Source organism: Struthio camelus, chromosome 1, assembly GCF_040807025.1.
Source record: "Struthio camelus isolate bStrCam1 chromosome 1, bStrCam1.hap1, whole genome shotgun sequence".
NCBI classification, from domain to species: domain Eukaryota; kingdom Metazoa; phylum Chordata; class Aves; order Struthioniformes; family Struthionidae; genus Struthio; species Struthio camelus.
The window spans coordinates 77,319,563-77,335,740 of NC_090942.1; the positions used below are offsets into that span (position 1 = coordinate 77,319,563).

Consider the following 16,178-nt stretch of genomic DNA (forward strand, 5'->3'; position numbering starts at 1 on the left):
AACAAGAAAGAGTGGCCCTCTAGCCTGGCAGTACTTCTGTGCTATTTGTTTGCCAATGTGCATTCACCCTAGCACAGCCTTCACTTCCTCTGTTATTCAGTACTGCTTTGACCAGATTTAAAGGTGGACAGGCATCAATGTATTCTCGTGAAATAGCTCAATACTCAAATTCCCTTTTTCAATATTAATTTACTGAGCTCCTGTTCTTGGAATACTTTTTTTTCATGAAAATTCTAAACATTCATCTCTTCATCCCAAATTCATTGCTGTTTTTATCTCAAAATGTTAAAATCAGCAGTTTGTTTGAGATGGAAGTTAAAACATGTAACCAGCTTCAGTGGATACATTGCTGAGTAAATGAAATCTGAAAAAGCATTCTGACATTTTAGATTTAAATTATCTTTGTAATAACTTCAGTAAGATATTCAGATGGCGTTGTAATGGGAGGGAGCTGTTAACCAGTAGGTAGCTGAGATTCCGTTCATCCTAGGTACCTTTTGACAATAATGCAGAAGAGTGGTTTTAATTAAAATGTTGTCCGTGTTTGTCTTGTGAATGGTCCTTAAATAGTTTCCTCTAAGCAAATAATGTAAATATTTTTAATTCTATAAGGTTAGTGAATTCCTATTTATAAACTATTCCTATCAGCCATACTAAATCAGGTATGACTTACTCCCCACTTAAACAAAATCCCTTTGCCTATTCCTTTACTTATCCTTAATAAACAAAGGCAGAGCTTAAAAGTGCTGTGGAGAATAAAGATCATTCTGATGCTTTTTCTAACCGAAAAACCCAGTAATCTTCCACAAATAAAAGCTTTATTCTCCTCGTTCCTAAGGTGTAAACTCCCTGTGTTCTTTCAGGCCTGTATTTTCCATGTTCCTCCCTTTTTTTTCTTTCAGAATAAGATAATCTCTACGTTATGCTTGTCTGACACTTTGCCTGGGGCATGGCAGGTGTCACATTGGTTGATACAGTAAGATAACTTGGTCACTATCCTAATCAGCCCCCTAAGATTTTGGTTACCACCGCTTGTTTCTCCGGACCAGAAGATCTTAGTAGTTTTGAGAGATTAACTTGCTTGATCCTTGACACCTTAAAGCATGCCTTCCTACCCTGCATGTGTCAGGGTGAATCAGCCTCGGAGGGGTGTCGTTATTTCCCGTGTCAATGAGTCACAGGCAGAATACATTCCAGAGAAGTCAGTCCAGGAACAAACGAAATGCAAGTATCTCAAACTCTTGGAAATGGGAAGCAAATGCAGTTCCTGTTCTCGTCTGAGCAGGATACTGTTGCCTTCCCCGGAGGCCCTTACGGCCCTAGCATTTAAGGAATGTCTGAACCTGCATTGTTTTCCTCTTTTGAAGGCCAGTTCTGCGGTGAAAGCATGAGCCTAGGGGCCAGCTGATTGAGCTAATTGTTCCTGAGCTTTGACACTGAGTCATGCGTGATCTTGAGTAAGGCACTACAGTTGTGTCTACAGTGTGCCAGACGGAGATATCTGCTACTGGGGAACTGGGTCAGGCGCTGCACCTTGGCGGCTTTTTCCAGCGAGGAGGCAGAGTGAGTTAGCCCAGGGACAGGACGGCTTGAATGCAACTATTGGGCTACTCTGTGTTGTGTGAACGCACCACCTGGCTCAAAGGGGTCTCTGTACGGTGTGACACTCCACCTTAGATATATTATTTACTTCTTTACCCCTTGCTTTCTTCATTGTCACTATGGAGAGAATGTTTTAGTTTCAACCTTGTGTGACATAAAGGCATGCAATGTTTTGAGATTCTCTTAAGAAAAACACTCTGTCACTGTACAAGTGCTTTTCCAGCTGAAGAGCCCTCCTGGAAAGGTTTGGAATTTTTAGCAGATCTATAAAAAGACTACATTCAGTAGCACCTGCAATTTTTTATTCTGGTGCGATCTGGCAGCTGACGGTTAGAGCAAATTGGACCAAAAGATGTGCTGGGTGAGTGTATGGGAAACTGAGGAAAAAATTAAGGTGGCAGTCTTCACACAGTTCCCCGGTGGGAATCACCTTCCCACATGGAAATGCGAAGGTGATGATGATGAGAACTGGAGGATGTTAACGCCATGTCTATACGTTAACAGTTCTAGGCAAAATGGAGCAATGTTACAAACTGAATTTCTTAGAACGGTTTTTAGTAGCCGCCAGGAGAAACGTGCACATTTTGTTGCAACCCGCTGTATCCACTGGGCCTCCTTTTCTCTGATAATGTTTTGCAGTACTTCATAGACTCAGGTATTTGCCTTGCTGATCATTGTGCAAGCTCTGTGTGTGTGTGTGTGTGTGTGTGGTGTGTGTGTGTGTGTGTATTTAAGTGGAGCTGTGCTTATTTGGTACATTCCACAGAGAGGTCTATCAGTAAAAGTTAGAGCTACTACCTATACACCTTTTTCTGATTACTGTTACACTACTAAGCTGCTGAATATTTTTTCTGGGTCTAAATCTAAACACTCCGAATACTTAAAGGGTTTCTGACTAGCTCTTAATCTAGTAGTCTTTACCAAGTATTCCAGAAAGCAACTACTGAACATAAGTAGAATTATCTTCTGATACAGACTGAATGCTCTGAAAACTGCATTTGCATGAACCTAATGAATATTGCATCCCTGTTAAGGTACACTTATAGCTAAATGTGTGAGTGGGAGACCTCAAGGGAAAGAAAAATAATGTTTTGTAGCTCTGCAGAAATTGAAGAATGCAGAACTTACTTTTAAACTGCAATCTCCCCTTTCCTCTTTTTAATGATAGCAATCATCCATAGTAAAGGGAAGACAAAGCCCATCTGAAATACCAAATCTTTCCAACAGTTACACCATTATTACCAAACGCGTATGTATTCCTCTATTTATGCTGTACTTCCTATTCATGCCAGGAGGTTGCCTATTACACATTTTATGTAAATAGTGCTGCTGCTGCTTCTCCTTAGTAGTAGTATTTTGTGTGAGTCACACAGCTGCACACTGAAACTTCTCTGAGGTTCATCTCCGTGTTCAGGCTGGAGAAGTTCCTGCAGCTAATTACTTTTTCAACTGCAAAGTTTTATGGAAAGCTTTCTTGCCCACTTGAAAAGAACTTGAGCTTACTTTTTCCTGGCGACACTTCAGTTCAGGGACTAGCTGCACAAGGTTCCCAGATAAGACAAAATACTCCAGACTAGCCATCTCAGTAGGCTGCAGTTGGCCACACTGAGCAACATGCCCAAGACAGCAGAGATGATGCAAGTGTGAGATGGCATCTTTTCTCCAGCACTCTCTGGAGGCTGAGTTTTATCCAGCCCTCAGGAAGACTCTTCACAGACCGATTTCACTATTAACCCCTCCACCTCAGATTCTCAAGTGTAAAAGTGATGTGCTCTGCCTCCTCATGCTGCAATCTCGCCAAATACTACAGCTGAAGACTTTTGGGCCTGCTGGGTAATCTAGCCTCAGAGGATAAGGGGCGCTTAAAACAATGCCGGACACAGAAGTAGATGGGTCACTTGTTAAATAGCATTCTTCCTTCTGAGAGACTTAAACAAGAAACTCCAGGGCGCATCTCCCTGCCTGAAGCATTGCTGCACTGGACTGATCTTTCTGGCCAGCACAGCAGAATCAACACAACATCCCTTTGGAGAGTCCAAGAGTCGATTGAGTGTGCTAGGCTTTTCTTACCATGTTTGTAAAAGCTTAGCTGGGAGAAGCAGGGATAGAATAGCTATGGGCAGAAGTATGACAGTTCTGGGGGTATACTTTGGGGGCATTTTGTGCTTAGGCTGCTATGGAGTGAGTTGATGCTTTTGGCACTGAATTGAATCTCCTCTCCTCCTCTCCTTTTTCGGAAGGGATCGGAAGGGAATTTGAATATGAGGAGGAAGGCTAAATTCTTTCTTTGACAGCTAGAAACTGTTTGTGTGGTGCTTTCTCCCAGGACTGAACACTATGGCATAGATAAGCTTGTGGTTTTGGCTAAAACAACTAGCTCTGTAATAGTTAAGTATTTAATAGTCAGGATACTTAGGTAGCTGAAAGCCGGGACAGCTTTGACAGCATAGTTACAATAGCTGACATTGTAACTAGCAAACATTTCCAAGGTAGGAGGTTTTTGTTTATACCAGTAAAATGGAGCTTTTGCTGAGAGAGCTAATTCCAGCTTCCTCAAGCGAAATAAGCTATCCTGACAAAAGCACAGTTTTCTCTGCTTATACCTACAGCTGCACAAGGTGCTTTTGCTGGCACAGCTCTGCCATCAAAGGATCTTATCTCATTACAGCTCTGGCTGACACAACTGTGCCAGGAGACTTGGTAGCCAGGAGACTGACCTGAACATGCTCTGGCCCAGCTCCAGGGTTCACACCCCACTGGGAATAAAGAGGGCAACTTGCAGAATCCACCGTTCATCTAACCTGAAAGGAAAGCATGTGCACAGCCTGGGTGTGAAATCATTTCCCATTTGGAACAAGATCTCTCAGCTCCTTCAGGTGTTGTGTTTTGGGGAGTGGTTTTGGTCTGAATGAAAACTTCTGGGGCTTGATGAGGTGCTGAAATCAAAAGAAGGAAACTGGCTGCATTGTACTTGGCTCGTTACCATATTTGAAAGGCCCTGCCTGTGAGCAAGCACCGATACTGAGGTGTGGGGCTCACGGCCACTGTGCTGCTAAAGCCAGATGAATTCCAGATGAGAGCAAAATGGAAGTCTTGATCACTAGAAGTCATTAACACCCCCAGTTAATCCAAGTGAGTCACTTAAATTGTGTAAAGTGAGACAGTAATGCCCATATGAGTGTTGTAAGGATAACTGCATTAAAAACTATGAAGTACGTTTATCCTTCAGGAATGATGCTCAGGCAAAAACACCAAACAGATGCCCTGCAGATTTAATAAGTGTTATTAATTGTTGTTTTGCAACAGGCTTAATCTGGTCTCAGAGCCTGCTGCCACTGGAAGGCATGGTCTTGCTTGGGCCCCTGCCCCAGCTGCACGCTCCAAGCACCTTCTTTGTGCCAGTGATCTTGGGTGTCTTGCTCATCCCCCTGAACTCCACAAAAGAAAACAGTCATTTTTTCACTTATTCAAAACAACCTGACACTGTCAGGAACCTACAGACCACTAAAGACTGATGCTAAGGAGGGGCTGGCAACATAAAGCAGGAGATGGAGGAAAGACAGGAGCACCCAACTGGGTGGTAGGCAAAGTTAGTCTAGGATGGCAAAACCGTGCCCCTGGTTGTGCAATGCCTTCAATGTGTAAAAGATTCAAAAATTGCCTGAAGAAGATAATGGAAGATCATGTATGCTATACCTTCAAAATGCCTCTGACAGCTCTTGAACTTTTAGGTTTAACGCCAATGTATTGATTTGTAACTACAGAGACAATAAGTGTCACTATTGCAAAGTGAGGGAAGATGTCTTTCTTTTCACGTCAAGCAGTGAAAAAGGTTGGAAAACACTCTTATTTGTCATAATCTCTTGCAGCCTTCACAGGAGGGACTAGTGAGATGTTTGCATTCTCGGATACTGCATTTTCAGAAAGGTAGAGAACATCAACCTTTTCTTACAAACCAGCCTGGAGCAAAAAAGGCCAAGCTATTTTGGGAGATGAGAGATAAGCAAGCCAGAAAGCCTTATCAGAGATTTGTTTTAACTTGCAAAGGTATTTTCTTTGAAGAAAGAATTCAAATAGTTGTTTGAAATGTTCTGTCAGCTCAGATTTGTTTCCAGACAAAACTTGCTCATACACTGTCCTGACTAAGCCCTTTTGGACTAGATTCTTTAATAAGACTCTTTGACTTTCTGGATAAAAAAGTAATTAAAATGTGGGGAAAAAAAGAAAAGAAAAAAGAAAGAAAGGGAAAAAAAGATAAATCAACAGAAATGAATAGCTGATTCAGAAAGCAAAGACTGATCAATATTGGGGCTCAACAGGGATCAGTATTTGTCCTAAGCACTTGTTACTGTACGAATCCAACTTCAGTCATTTCCAAGCAGGATGAGGAGTGAGGAGCTTGGATCTGGGAGGCTTGTGCTTCAGCCAGCACTAACGCTTTTTCATTAGCGGAGAACTTGCACAGCTGCACAGCAAAGGGTTAAAATTGGCTGGAGATTTAATGAAGATTTGAGAAAACAGGCAGAAAGGCCAACTGTAGAAACCGCCCCTAGAGTGTCTCCTCCCCTCCAAGACTGTAGTTAGACACCTAAATTTTGAAATGGAAGAACTAGACATTAGAGGGATCAAAGAAACCCAAGAACGATTGCATTATGGTTGCATTTTTTCCATTTCTTGTAGTCTAGAACGTTATACTCCACTTTAATCTGAGATATACTACAACTGTATGGCTAACACTGCAGACTTGCCTGAAAAGCGCTTAAACAGCAAGTGGTACGTTCCAATTTCTGTCGAAAATTTGACACGTTTCCTTTTAGCATGTTCTTGAATGGAACCTTTCACTCCTTTAGAAATCAAGATTCAAAACTAAGTACCAGTAAAACTTCTTTCCCCACACTTAAAAAAAAACCATGAAATGAAGCGTTTTGTCCAACCCAACCTTTGGAGGAGCCGACAGGTGGAAGAAGGCTGCCCTGTGAGAATAAAACCCGACACAAAATTAAAAGCAGTTAGCTGGCTAGGCGCAGCCGCCCGGCCGGACCCCCCGGCGCCTGTCAGTTAACGCGGCTCCCCTCCTGAACAGGAGCTTGGTGGCGACCGTTGGCAGCGACCGTTGGCCGGCCTTCGCTGACCACGTCACCACGCCAGAGGGAAACGTGAAGGAAAAGGCTCATTTTAGGGGTCAGAGGTGAGGCAACTGATGAACGCGGGACGTCGCCGGCCGCCGCCCGTTCATTTAAGCGGTCGGCAACGTGCGTAAAGAAGGTGGGGATCTTCTCGAGGCTCCGACGCTGCCCCTTCCCCGCGTCACCTAACGCCGACGCCACCCGGCCGGGCCTCCCCCATGCCGGCGCGGGCGGCGGGAAGAGCCGCGCAGGCGCAAACCCTGCGGCACCACGAGGACCCGCGACGGCCGAAGCCCGCCGCGGGAGGCGCCTCCCTCCCTCCCCGGGGTGGGGGGGGGGTGGGGGCGAGGAGCCGGTGCGGGAGGGCAGGGCCGCGGCCCCGCGGAGTGACAGCCGCCGGCTCCAATCAGAGCTGCCGCCCGGCGCTGCCTCCCCCCGCCCCGTCGGGGAGGCGCGGCCCCGGGGCGGGCAGTGACGCCAGCGGGCGCCCGGCGCGGCGCGGCCCCGCTGGGTCCCGGCCGCCGTGTGCGAGGGCGCGGGCGGGGCCGGGCCGGGCCGGGGCGGGCGGTGGCGGCCGCCCGGAGCCCATAGAGGAGGCGGAGGCGCCGCGGCGGAGCCCGCGGGGCGTTAGGCGCAGGTAAGGGGCGCTGCGGGGAGGGCAGGGGGGTCGGGCCCCGGCGAACAAAACCAAACTGCGGTAACTTTGGGTGGCGGCGGGCCGGGCCGAGCCGTGCCCCGACGGCTCCCGCCGCGCCGCCCCCGCGGGCGCTGCTGCGGGGCGGGCCCGGCGGTGGGGAGGGGGTGGCCGGGATGGCGGGGGCGCCCGCGCTTGGGTGCCCGGGGGCGCGCGGGGAAGCTTCAGCCGTGGTTCCTTTTCCGGGAAGGTGAGGGCAGAATCGCCGCCTGGCCGTGTAGTGGGCTTGAAGTTGAGAGCTGGAGAAGAAAGGCTGAGTTTTCCCGAGCTGCTTTCGCTGCATCCTCCCTGGAAGGAGAAAGCAGGGCCGGGTCGCAGGGAGGCTCTGTAGTTAGCGTGTGACTTTCGGGAAACTTATTTGCGCGCCTGGAGCTGGCGTAGCGTTTTGCAGAATTTTGGGGAGAGGCGAGCAAGCTCCAGCTGAGTGTCTTCAAGCTTCAGTAGGACGTTTCAGCTACAAGCGCTGTAAAACTGAAGTTGCGAGTTGTTCCTTGGAACTAGCAGATGTGTTTTGCTTTAAGGCCTGGGTTTTGCACATCCTGTAATTATTTCTTTTAGGTCTGTAATGTTTCTAAAAACTGAAATAGCTGTGTGAACTCACACCCTGGCTGAGGTGCAGCTGTAGCAGTAAAAAGGTGCTTTATACCTATGTAGTTATTTCCGTGTGGGAAAAGAAACAAGCTGTGTTTTTGAATGCTTTACAGTAGTGTAACAGCATGCATGTGCTCTCCTGTGGAAGTGAAGCACTGCTGATGCTGTGCAAAAAGCACAGATGAAGTGTTTAGGGCTCGAGCTCAGCTGTGTCTGAAGCATTCAGAGAGAGACTTTGCTGGTTCTTTTTATTTCAGCCCAAGGAAACACACTATCAACAGCAAAACATGTAAGCATTGGTACGTATTGAAATGGCTGCACGGTTGAGCAATACAAGTGTCTGAATTCCAAAAACTAAACAACAAAAATGGGTCACTCAAAGTGAGAATGTTCTTCCTGCTTGCATGATCAAACATCTGACAGTAAGATGTTCTGGTGTGCTCAAATCCAGATGTATTGCTTCTATTAAAGGTAACAGTCGTAGCTTAAGGATTTATGTTTGTGAAGGACAAAAATGGCTTATGGTTATAATAAAAAACATGCATACGGATATCAGTAAACCCCATCTGCTCAGTGAGGCAGTATGGCGGATAGGTTAGAGAGGCATCCCAGAAACCAGGAAAACTGAAATCTGTATAAACTCTTGATTCTAAATGCAACCAACGTTTTTGTCTCTTCAGCTCTTAATTTCCTACTTGCAAGAAGTAGCGTCCTGTGGTTTAGCTTCAATCCCATTCCAGGAGAATTTGACAATAGGATTTAGTATAATTTCCTAGAAAGCTGTATCACATAGATTGGTTCCTAGAGGCAGAAGGAGTTCTTCTGTTTGCCAGTGAGACTGACTGTCAGCGGGTGCTGCGTTGCTCATAATTTAAGATTGGTGTCCCTGTGCCTGGAGTATGAAGTTGATGTTTCTGTCCTCTCTGATGGCAGCAGAAGCTCCATATGTTTGCCCAGCGGTAGAGCTTGGTCCTTAGCAGCTGATTCTCTATCTTAAGCAGCATTGCTCCAGTTTTGAGGCATACTCTCTTTGAACGAGGTGCTGTTAAGTGTTCAACAGCTGCTGACCCTCTTAAATGCAATGCTGGCGAGAGCCTGAGTCAAAAAGCATGGGTCTGGATTCAAGCATTTCCTCAGCTTTGGTGAGTTTTGACCTGGGTTTTGTGCTGTTTGCTGCCTCAGATCTGGGTTTAGTAGTTCTAGTGAAAAATATTTAAGCTGGTCTGTCTTTTCTGTGTATGTTTACAGCAGCTCTGTGCTCCTGAAATATGGATGAGTAACATTTCTGCTTGTCCCTGAAATGCAGGGTGGAGCACCTTGAAGTCAGGGATGTCACATGAGGCAGAAGACTGTGTTGAATGTGATCTTTTTTTCCACTTGGATCCAGATTGTGGGCAGAAGAGCATGGCCAAGTAGCTGGTCTGCTCTGTGCTGGAGTAGGTAAAGGTAAGAGGGTCTGACAAGAATCCTCTATTTTATTACTGAACCATCAAGTTTCTGAGTGGCTCTCTGGTAGAAGACCCTAGGTCCAAACTGTTCTGTTTTCTTGCTTTCTCTTACAATAAAAATCCAGTTCTGCAGGTGATGAGAAGAAGAGATACAGTGGGAAATGCCTTCTTTTTTGTGGCTGCTTAGAGTCAGGTTGTCCTTGGATGGCATTGTCTATTGCTACTGTTAGAGAACAGTGGGCTCGATGGACCCTCGGTCTGAGCCTGTAGGACGTTTCTTACACTCTTGCTTTTAAGTGCTTGTTTTACTTCTCCTGGGAGCTTCTGCAGCTGCTGTTTCTGGGGCTTTTAACTCCTGTGCAGTGCTGTGCTAGAGGCTCTTCTGTGGAGACAGCTCGTTGCCTCGTTGGGCAGCTTGCCCCTGCTGTACAGTAGTAGCTTCTGAGAAGAGACACCTAACTCGATGCAAAACTGACGCACTCTGTGCGTGGCCTTGCGTCTGCTGTTTCCAGCTGCTGCTAGGGCCGAGTGAGCCAAGGTGTCGGACCGTTTCTGCTCTGGGTTGCACTGCTAAGGCAGTGTAAGACACGTGGCAGGAAGCAACAGTGGGTCCTGATGAAAAGGTCTGTGGAGAGGAATGGGGAGTATTACTTAGCCCACGTCTAAGTAACGATAGGTGTTAACGTTCCTGAACTTGTGGCCATTCCCAGGAGACTGAGGTTCCCATGTGGTGCTGAAAGCCTTTCTGGTCCCATCACTCGCTTGTGATACAGACTATGAAGTCTATTGTCTGAAGTCAAGTCTGAATGGTTGGATGGGGCAGGTCTGAGAACATGAAACACAGTGTGCTATGAGATGTGTAATACAGCATTCTTCAGGAGGTCTTGTGTCTCTCGAATCCATCCAGCTAGGGCTTCTGTAAGGTTTCTGTCGTTCATAGCTTCAAGGGAAAGATTTAATATTCATGGAAACCGCCTGAGTTCCTTGAAGTAAGAGATTTGGGCCAAAGAAGGTTTAGTCACTTTCTTAACAGTTGTGTGATTGCATCAAAATATACCTTTGGCTTACTGAGGACAAGAGAGCGTTGCTGCAAACCCATCTGAATAACTGACTGGTTTCCTTCATCATGCTATGTGCTATATGTCATCTGTGAAGATGGGGGAGCGGTGAGAGGTGGCTTGACCCTAAATCTGGTAGAGATGGTCCAAAAATGAATCCCTCATTCTTGAGATGCGATAAGAGGAGTGCAAGAAAATAACTGCCTATGACTAGGGATTCCACAGTTTTGTTAGTAGAGTAGTTTTCAGAAGAAATAGTCATAGCCCACACTTTGGGTAGGATATAGGGAGATAACTGAGCATTCCAGAAATTCTTGTGGCATCAGACCTGGTTGGCAAAGCCCCTGTTGTGCTGTTGAATCTCCTTGCTTTTTGTGAAGAAGGTCCCTGCAACCTGTGCCTCAGCTCATAAATGGTAGTATGCAAGTTAGCAAGTTGGTATACCTGAGACAGCTTCTTCTCGTACTTCCCTGGTTATTTTCAGGCTTTGAAGTAAAACTTGAGCTATGTTGCTTCTTTAAGGCTATGCAATTACAGTCTGACCTCTTCCTATCTGACCTAGCCAAATCTATAATTTTATAAATGCAGAGAATAAGTTTATTAGAAGGTTCAGACTGATTTTGCTGTGATCACTCTTTCTGTGCAGAGCTTTTGTGCACAGACTTGATTGTGTACTAAGCATAAATAAAAACACTGAGTATCTTCCTATATTTAGACTGAATGGTGACCCTGCTGCCCCTTTTGTAACTGCGAGATCCCATTAGCCATCTCATTAGTGACTTTGCTTGTGGATCTAGTCTGAGAGAAGTAAACTACACTGCGTTGCCTCATGTTTATTAGTGGTAAGGACATGTTACTCGGCTATTTAGCACAGTATGGCTGATCTGCTATAAATTCAGCCTCTCTGCCCTGCTATAATTGGCTTGTGTGCCCAGGCCCTAACTGGACTGTTGCAACGTCTCGATAATACAAATACTGTGTCTGGTTCTCCTCAGTCAGTCTCTATAGTCGTGTTAAATGTTCTGGCTTCAGTGGGAGTAGGGGATTGGCCTTCCCTGTGTCTTGGTAGGAAAATGGGTATTGCTGCTGAAATAGTCACTGCTAAACAGATGATCTGCAAACAGGGAGATTGCCACCTAAAGACAACTTCAGAAATCAATGAAGTCTACTGCTTGCATAGGTCTTTGAAGATGACAGATTTATCATCGTTAATCTTTGCAACCTAATATAGGAGAGGCTGCGTGTTATTTCTGAGCGATTACATCTGCTGCCCAACATTTGGAAAAGTCAGTATTCAATTCAGAGTTAGAGCTTGTTATTTCTTTCAGAGGACAGTGTTTCTCTTGCCATTGGGTTATCTGCAGTTGTTGCCTGTCTCTTAAGTTTAGACAACTGAGAGCTCCAAAGAGGATTATGCTAAATCATAACAATTATCTCAGTGGGATATTTCCTTTGGGTCTCTCCTTGTTCTGAAAAAAAAAATGCCTTGCAAGGGTGTCCAGCTGTGAACACACCTCTAGGTGCAGTGAATGATGCATCTGTTTTTTCCTCTTTTGTTTCCACCTCTCACACAGATTAACTTGTGTTTTGGCTCAGCTCAGGCCAAGGAGAGTGGCTGTCTGTTATTTATCTTGTAGTGTGCACTGCCAGGATAGTACTTTATTTTTGATAAAGGTTGGATTTTTCCATTAATAATTCAGTCATCACGCTGGATTTGTGGTTGCTTGCCCATGATGTGTATTGCCCTTGATATGGGCGTATATGATTTCCTGAAACCTTTAACTTCTAGAGCGTTTTGTTCCTCTGTGACTTGTGTTGTACATGAGGAAAGTGCGGTGGGTTAGAAGCTTTATGTTTTTTTCCAGTGGCTGTGCTTCTGTTTCTGTCAAAAGGCCAAGATAAACCAATTCTGTAAAAAAGCTGATTTCTTTCCTCAGTGGAAATATATTTAGATACAGGTCTTGAAACCAGTTGTAGCTATAGCCTTTCTTCTCCCTGCCTCCCCCTTGGCCCTCTTCTGTAATGGGGGAGGGGGGAGAAGAAGGAGGAGGACTTGGGAAGGGTTAGGCTGCGCAGTGTGACCTCTCAAACCTTTGTAGAGCCCCAGCAGGTGTTTGCTGGGGTGGGACTCTTTTGCTGTCTTGTCAGAGAGTGCTGGACCCCTCTAGGCTGAGAGACCTAGTGCTTCATCAGGGCCCTCTTCATTAGAAGTAGCGGGGGGCCTTCTGCTGTTCATCTTCTTCCCCCTTCTTCCTTACCTGCTCCATCTTTTCCTGCAAATCATCTCGGGAGCGCTGGGAATGGTCCCTGTTGAAGACCAGAAATGTTCTGCTTCTTCAAAAGCATAGTGCAAGTGGGAATCCTTGCTAAAATCACTGGGAGGTACAAAAAATGGATCTTCCCTGTATCACGTGAGAATATTTAGCTGATAATTTGTCCGGCATTGGACAGGAGATTGGTGTCCCAGGCTGTGTTAAAGTAAGGATGCTTGCTTCACCATCCGTCATTGTGTATCATGTGAGCAGTACTGGCTGAGTCAAAGAGCCAGGGCCAGAAGTCGTTTAAGGAGCTTCTGTCTCGTGGTGTTCAAGGCAAGGTAAAAATAACAAAAAGTGTGACTTTGAGCAGCCCTTTGCACACAACCTGACGGTAATCACGCTTCCAGTAGGCACAGTCTTGTAACTCTTGCATGAATAAAATTCCATTGATTTCACTGAATGCCACCTGTGAACAGAGGCTTCAAGAGCAAGTACATAGATGCAAAAGTAGATTTAGACGTTCATCTTTAAAGGCTTTTTGCTAAATCTTAGTGGAGAGCTTGAGGCTGAGACTTCAGCCAGCTATTGCCGCATCTGAACTCTAAATTGGAGAACCTTTGCACTGTCAAAGGCAGCAATCTAATTATGTCTCAGTTTGCTTTCAAATGTGCTGAGTTATGAGTAGTAGTTATCATATTTTCAAAGAGTTCTTATGGCACCAAGTGTGGCTGATTTGTCAGAACAACTTTATTTTCTTGCTCTGCAACAGATGTGGCAGAATAAGAGAAATTATGAGAGAAACAAGTTGGGAACAATTAAATGGATGATGAGGTTTTAGGAGGCTTATTTTGCTTGGCTCTATTTAATGGTTTGGTCTTAAATGTGTTTTCTTGGACTAGTCAATTCTGCAGTAAAAACCTAGAGAAACAGCGCAGGTTCTTTTTAAAATATGAAGGCAGACTAGGACCCCAAAAGTTCATATATATTGCAGTGACTCTGAAGGGAGCTATAAGGTATGCAGCTTTTAAATTATTAACAGAAAGATAGCTTTAATACTGTAAAAAAAAAACCAACAAGTAAAAACAACAACCTCCCCCAAACAAGCCCCCAGCCTCCTCGTTCACAAGTCTTTCCCCTGCAGCAGTCTCTTATGAACAACAGAATCAAGAAAACACATGCAACCAGTGCTAACCAAGTTAGCAGCAGGATCTGTTAGTGAGTATGAGAATGGGTGGTACCTTGTGTCGATCCTGACACCTTTGTGCACAGCTATCTGTCTGCTCTATGTGGTGGCCGTAGTCATGGGAATCTCAATGTCCCCTGGTTACACGGTTTGACTGTTCTTGGGCTGAGGGATTTAATCTAGCACAGTACTAGTAGTAGGGCGTTTCAGGCCAAGTTCCAAAGTTCAGAAAGGAGGTCCTTAATTATTTCCAGTATATCTTTTCTTGATGTAAAGAGGAGTCATTTGGTGAGTGAATCAGGAGGTGTTTTGTTGGCTTTTGCCTGTCTCAAAACAGAATTCAGCTGTTGTCTGTTTTTGTAGCAGTAAGGCACGTTTAAGATTTGTGGACACGTTTGTGCTCAAAGGAGTGACGGAGCCATGCCTCGCAGGCTCTGTTCTGTTCAGCCTGGAAGTGTTTTTGTGGCTTGTGGCCTCCTGCTGGCTACCTGCTTTCCTGGAGACCCCTCAGATAGAGGGTAGGAGAAGCTGATTTGAGCTTTGTGGAGTAAATCAGTCACTTTGAGGATGTGCTGGATTTACCAAACATGCTTAGCCCATGTGATATGTGCAGTTGATTGGCTTTCTGCAGCATGGGTCTTGACTGGAGCAGAATCTCATTTGATTACTTTACCTCTAAAGTTCAGGGAACTTCAAGTCCATTCAAAGGATCCAGACTAATCCACAAAATCTAGATAGGTGCTTTACTGAACTCTGAGCTTGATGTCTTTTCTCTAATACGTAGATACGCATTAGCTATAGCCAGATATGAGGTCCAGGGAGAAATATAATCTTTGAAAGACCTGTAAAACCTGTAAGCACTGCTGAAGGAGCTTAGGTATTTAAAGTGGCCAGATCATAGGGAATATAAGGGATAGCGGAAAATCATCCGGGCTCTTTGGGGGCTGCTCTCTGTGTTTTCAGAAGTCATGGAATTGGCACGTGAAAACATCTGTAGGATCAATGTAAGGTTCTATGGGATGTGATGCTAATAATTAACATCTGCCTCGAAGAGCAAGTGAGGAAGGAGTATCTTGACTGTTAAAAAGCACTGAACTGCTGCTGTATTTCTGAAAGTAGTTAACATCCAGCGTGGTTGTAGCACTTGCACTTGTAGTCTAAGGTTCTGTAGAGTTTAAAATATGGGCAAAGGAGATGTGGATTTGGGAAAATGGTTTTTGCCATATCAGGACTGCTAGAATTCTGCTTTCCTCTAGGCTCAAGTCAGATATTCTAGTCACATGAAAAAGTATTGCCGAGAAAGGAAGCACATAGCCGACTGCGATCTCCTCAGTTTGAGTGTGGATGAATACTCATAGATGTCAGCCATTTGTACAAGGTTATGTTGATTTACATAATTTTAGAAACTTGTAGATTTGAACCCTAGCTTTAGGTTTATAAACCTGTGCTAAGATGTAGGGTGGGTTTCTCCTTACCCATCCCAGAGGCTTGTTGGGAGTGAGGCTGGAAGGAAGCGTGTTGCCCCAGAGAGCTGCTCTGAACAGGGCTTTGGAGGGAAGCAAGGGGCTGAGGCATGGACGGAGCAGGCTGTGGTTGTTTGGCATGCCGTGCAGGAGCAGGCAGTGTTCATGTCCTCTGGGACCCTCACTGATTTCCCTCATCCAAATGTCTGGGCTGAAAAAATGCTATTACAGTGAGAGGGTGGTGGTCTGGTATCTCTGCTCCCTTTGGTGCTTAGCCGGAGCTGTTTACTTTCCCCCCTGTACTAAAAGCATCTCTGACAGGCTTTTGTTATGTGGAACTAGGGGCAAGGTACATTGAGTTCCTTTTTTAGGAACAAGACAAAAAATTCATCCTCCTCAAAATGCTGCCGCACAGAAAATACAACGCACTCTGTACTGGAGTTGACGAGTGCTTTGTGTCATGTACCTTCTGGGGACCTCTGTGTGCTGCAAGGGAGGCGTGCCTTCCTGGCACAGCTGGAAGGCCAAAATAGCCATCCTTGGTGACTTCTCTCAAGATGCAAGTTCAAACTGCTGTTCTCCAGGGTCGTGAGGTTCCCCTCTTACTCAAGGGGCAGACCACTGGGCTGTTAAGGGATAGATATGTAGATTGAAAATCTAGAAATCTTTTGGGAGGACTGTGCGTTACAGACAATTTCAGCAAGTTACTGGCTTGCATACAAAAGGAGGGGTAGAAGAATATGGTGGAGCATCCG

At 45.4% G+C, this 16,178-nt stretch overlaps 1 protein-coding gene across 47 annotated transcripts in view; it reads left to right on the top strand.

Annotated features, from left to right (window-relative positions):
- The first annotated feature begins 7,235 nt into the window (after positions 1 to 7,235).
- PPFIBP1 (PPFIA binding protein 1) overlaps positions 7,236 to 16,178 on the top strand; it is a 125,971-nt gene continuing 117,028 nt past the window's right edge. For 37 of the 47 annotated variants that reach the window (XM_068950180.1, XM_068950246.1, XM_068950217.1 and 34 more), the window contains exon 1: positions 7,236 to 7,365. The gene's annotated coding sequence lies outside the window, so the exon portion shown is untranslated. Of the gene's footprint in view, positions 7,366 to 7,619; positions 8,313 to 9,319; positions 9,460 to 16,178 lie in introns of those variants that run through there. The other 10 variants (XM_068950457.1, XM_068950501.1, XM_068950188.1 and 7 more) reach the window with 9 other exon arrangements.